Genomic DNA, 5,508 nt, shown 5'->3' with positions numbered 1-5,508 from the left:
CACATTTTGAACTTTGATTACATTTGTGAAAAAATTATACTAAGTTTCCCTGTGGGTTAAAATCTCAGGTCTTTTTCCCCTCTACCCACCACGGTTGGTATACTTTTCACATTATTGTAAAGGTCAGCAGAAACCACGGAGTGAAGGGGAAATTAATGGATTTTGAATGAGGAAATAAAGAAAAAAGTGAACTTTACTCAGAATTCTATAGTGGCCCTTTGCAATAGAGTCTCAGGGAAGAAGCTGAAGGTGGAATTTGCAGAAGGACTTATGTAAATAAGGTAAAGTGCTTTTATGAAGTGGGTTTCAAAAACAACTTTTACTTCTTTCTACTGCAGTGTATTGAGATAATAGCTGTTCACTATCTCTTCCTCCCTCCCTCAGAATAGTCTTTCCTTCATTCATTCATTAACACAAAGCTACAAATCCCACACACATGCATACACTATCCTTTTAGATCTGATGTATACATTGTATCTTGTAAATGACTATTTTTGTTTGTATGGTTATGCTTTTCTTAATAAACGTGACAGATTTTTATTCATGAAAATCTTTTTTGGTAAAGAGTGTCCAAGTCCTATTTTTGGGTTTCAATGATATCCTTAGAGAATTTAGATTTCCTTTCTGATTGTCTTGTTTGAATTTATCCGCTATGATTCTCTTACAATATTCTTATGTAAACTTGTTGTAATTTAATTCTGTTTTCCCAGAGGGTTTTTTTTTGTTTTTATTTATGTATTTATATATTTATGTACTTGTTTGTTTATTCATGGTGTCTGTCAAAATTCATTTTATATTTATATTTCACTATATATTTTTTGGTTTTGTATCATAAAATATTTACTATCTGTGTGTGTAGTCGGAAATATTTAAATCTTCAACCCAAATATGACCGGTCAATGAAAACACAATTGAGTAATTATGAATATAGTCTGTAAGCCTAGATTGGGCAGATAACCCTACACTACTCTGTTTCCCAGCTATGAGACCCTTATAACTTGAGCATTTTCCAGACCCTGCATCTGTCCTTCTACCTCCTGCTTCCCAGTTGTCCTCTACTTCGTCGTCTTTCTCCTCCATTGTATTCCTCCAGTCCTCCCTCTGCTCTCTTCCACCAACCGTTATTTCTCCACCTCCTCTTCTTCTGTCCAATCACTGGCTCCAGCCTTTATTTTACAAATTAAGATGGGCAGAAGGTTCATTAGAATTCACCTGTGTAATGACTCACACCTCCTCTGCAGCCCTTCAAAGGAAAGGGGAATTAGTATCAAAACACAAGGCAGGGGCTATCCACAGTGTGTGTGTGTGTGTGTGTGTGTGTGTGTGTGTGTGTGTGCACGTGTATGTGTGCATGTGCGTCTGTGTGTGTGTGTGTGTGTGTGTAAACTTTTGAGTCTTGTTTCTCCTGCCATTGTGGGAAGCAAACTCAGATCTTTGAATGTGCACTGAAATCATGTTTACACTCAGAATCACTTTATTGGCCACCAGTGGTAACAGGTAGACCTCTTGGGCATGGTTGTGTCATCCTTCAAATAATCACTAAATCTTCAGACTAATGTAACTTCATCTGATTTGTACAATGTTATGAATGGCAGAGTTCATGGACTTAGAAGCTATAGCAGTAGTTATTAAAAAAGAGGTGTCCTGCTTGGCTGCCAGCTCAAGGCCATGTTCCTGCAATAAGTTCAACACCAGCTAGTGGTCTCAGTGGTGCCTGCCCGAGGTTGCTGCCTCTGCCCACTGCCAACCTCGGCCTCCACGGTGCTAGGTCTGGCCCCATGCAATAACTGCCATCCTCATGGTTAGATATCACAATACCCAGTAACCCAGTAAAATCAAAACTCCTTAGTGTTTACAGTTAACCAATCAGATTTATATATCAACAAATGCTCAAATCCCAAGATGCCTGCACAACCATTTCAAAGCCAATTGAATAATATTAAGATACCAACACAGAATCGACAACTTATTCCAATTATCCCAACCTTTTCATATCATCTCTGCAGATGGATAATTAAAGCCACACTGGTTTTACGTCTTCTTCCATATTCACTTACATTTCTCCATGTGTCTCTCTCTCTGATACCCTTTTCCCTGTCCAATCACAGGCCTCCTGCTGCAAATAAATTGGACAGGGAAATTCTGCCACAATAAACGTTTGCTAAGTGTATACTAATCCACATTTCAGACCAGGCCTAAAATGTTTTCCTTTATTGTTCAATATTAGTCTCAGTACATGTATGGCTACAACTTGCCATTTCTGTTCGTAAAATGGATAAGATCTTCCAATGAACACATAGGTACAGCCCAGACAAAATAACTTTTTAAGGATGAGGCATGGGTGTTAATTTAACTTTCATTTGTATTTATTAATACAAAGGACACTGAAAGTATTTTGCCTATTTCAAAACTATCTTACTTCAACATTTTTTATTAGTTTGAATTTCACCTATTTTATTTTGTTTTTCCTTCATTATGCCTGCCTTTGTACAGTGTAAACTTTTTTTCCCTTTTTTCTTCTCTTATACATTACATTTTAACCAGTTTCTTCTCCTTTTGATCTTCCCAATCCTTCTCCCTAGCTCTACTCCCCCCATGATACAAGCTTCCTCCTTTTCCCTTCAACATAAAAGGAGCAGTCTTCTCAGGGATGTCAAGTAAACATAGCCTAACAAGTTACTATAAGGCTAGGCATAAACCCTCATATCAAGCCTGGATGACCAACCCAGTAAGAGGAGATGGGTCTCAAATATAAACTTTAAATATCTCAAATTCATAATATCTGAATGAAATAGTATAAATTTATTAGTGATAGCTAATATTAAACTTTTTAGATATCTTTAAGTTTCAGAGACATTTACATTTCAAATCAGATCTTTATTCATCTTGCACACAATCTCTCAATAAACACAATCTCTTTCAACAGAACACTCGGTATTAGGTGTAGCATTTCATTGATTTACTGTGATTTAATAATATGTTTTGACAGACTAACAAATCCTCTATCAAAAATTCCAAAAATGGATGAGAAATTAATATAATTTAATTTTCAACTTATAAGCACATAACCTTACATGCTTATTTATTTGTTAATTTAATAACATATTCATACTTTCAAGCTTATTTTACTTGCATCCTATACAAGGGTTGAATCATGATTATAAACAAAATAAATTATTGACTCATAAAAAATAATAAATCATAAATTCACATTATTATTATCTGAAATACCATGAGTTACACTGTACTTACATAGTTAATTTTTCATCAATATTTGAAGAATTTTAATAAATTATCCTAATAGGTAAAAATTATAAACTAAGACAAAATGTGGAAATTATTTACTAAAATCCAACTAAGAAGAGTAATAGTGGAAAAATAAAGAATAGTATTAATTAAAAAGAAAAGAAAATTAAAATATTAGAAAGGAAGGAGTCATATAAGTGGATACTCCACAAACTGTTGTCTGCCCAGAGGCCATGGCCTACAGAGCTCAGCTTCACTCTGTGTGGGTAGAAGAGATACAAGAACGAACTCAAACATGGGTGTTCTTACCAGTGAAACAATGCCGTTTTTTCATTACTTTATGTTTTTGTTCACTTTAAATCCTGAAGTCAATACCCCTCTCCTCCCAGTCTGCCTCCTCACATAGATCCTTTCTTCATCTCCTACTTCTTTTTCTCCTCTTGTACAGCAGAGACCCGCTATGTATTGCAACCCTCTTCTAGCTCATCAAGTCACTACAAAGCTAGGCTCATACTCTCTTATCTAGGACACACAAGGTGGCCAAGTTAGGAAAATGGGATCCACAGGCTGGCAACAAATTCATGGACAATCCCTGCTCCAGTTGGAGGGGAACCCGCAGGAAGACCAAGCTACACCTCTGCCAAACATATGCAGGGTCCTAGATCCAGTCTATTCTTTTTCTCTGGTTGGTGGTTCAGTCTCTAAGATCCCCCAAAGGTCCAGCTTACTTAACTGTCTGGATTATCCTGTAGAATTCCTGTCCTTTTCTGGTTCCTCAGTCCTTCCCCCAACTCTTCCATAAGACTCCCTGAGCTCTATCTAATTTTTGGCTGAGAGTCTCTGCATCTATTTCCATTGGCTACCTGGTAGAGCCTCTAAGACGACAGTTACACTAGGCATGTATCTGCAAGCAGATCAGAGTATCATTAATAGTGTCAGAGATTGGTTCTTGTTCATGAGATAGGTCTAATTTGGGCCAGTTATTAATTGGGTATTCCATTCCTCTCTGCTTTGACTATATCTCTAAAAATATTGTAGGCTGGAGAAATTTTGGGTCAAAGATTTTTATGGGTGTGTTTCTATTCTTATCTCTCTACTGGGAGTCTTGCCTGGCTACAGGGAGTGTCTACTTCAAAATCAATATTGCCCACTGCTGGAAGTCTCAGGTAGAGTCACTTCCATAGACAGCCTGGGGATTCTCCACCATCACACCTACACCACTGGTTCCCATTCTTTCTCCCTTGCTCTCTTTTCACCAGATGCCCTCACCCAGATCTCCTCCCCATACACTCTCACCCAGTTTCCTCACTCCACCCACCTCCGATATCTATTTTATTTCTTCTTCTATGAAAGATCAACCATCTGACTTTAGGCTATCCTTGTTATTTGGGTTCTCTGGGTCTGTGGATTATAGCATGGTTTTCCTGTATTTTATGGTTAATATCCATTCATAAGTGAGTAGGAACAGTGCATTTACTTTTGTGTCTGAGTTATCTTGATATTTTCTATTTCCAAACATTTGCCTGCAGAATTCATGATGTCTTTGTTTTCAATAGCTGAGTACTTTTCCATTGTGTAAATGAATCACATTATTTATCTATTCTTCACTTGAGGGACATATGGGATGTTTCCAATTTCTGGCTATTACAAATAAAGCTGCTATGAACATAGTTGAGCAAGTGTCCTTGTGGGATGGTGAAATATTTTTGGGGGTATATGTTTAGGAGTGGCATAGCTGGGTCTTGAGTTAGAATGGTTCCCTTTAAAATGGTTTCTAAGAAACCACCAAATAAATTTCGAAAGTGATTGTATAAGTTTGTTCTCCCACCAGCAATGTAGGAATGTTTCTCTAATTTCATATCCTATGTGCTATCCCTCGATATTTTGATCTTAGCTATTTTGATGTATGTAAGGTGGAATCTCAGAGTTGTTTTGTTTTGAATTTCCTTAATGACTAACAATATTGAACATTTCTTTTTTTAAATGTTATTTAATATTTTTATAGTACAGATTGTATTCCCCTCCTGGTCCACCCTCTGACGGTTCCACATCCCATACCTCCTCCCTCCATCTCCACAAGGATATCTCCAACCCCCAACCCTCACCTCACTAGATCTCCCCAGTGCCTTTGTTTCCATTTTCAGGTCTTGAACAGTTTGTTCATTTCTTTCACTTGCTTGATTGTATTTTTCTATATTTCTTTTTTAAAACTTTTATTTATTTATTTATTTATTTATTTATTTATTTATTTATTTATTTATT

The sequence above is a fragment of the Grammomys surdaster genome, unplaced genomic scaffold (assembly GCF_004785775.1).
Source record: "Grammomys surdaster isolate TR1022 unplaced genomic scaffold, NIH_TR_1.0 62, whole genome shotgun sequence".
In the NCBI taxonomy this organism is placed as follows: Eukaryota; Metazoa; Chordata; class Mammalia; order Rodentia; family Muridae; genus Grammomys; species Grammomys surdaster.
The sequence above is the reverse complement of the archived record's forward strand: the minus strand, read 5'-3'. Positions refer to the sequence as shown.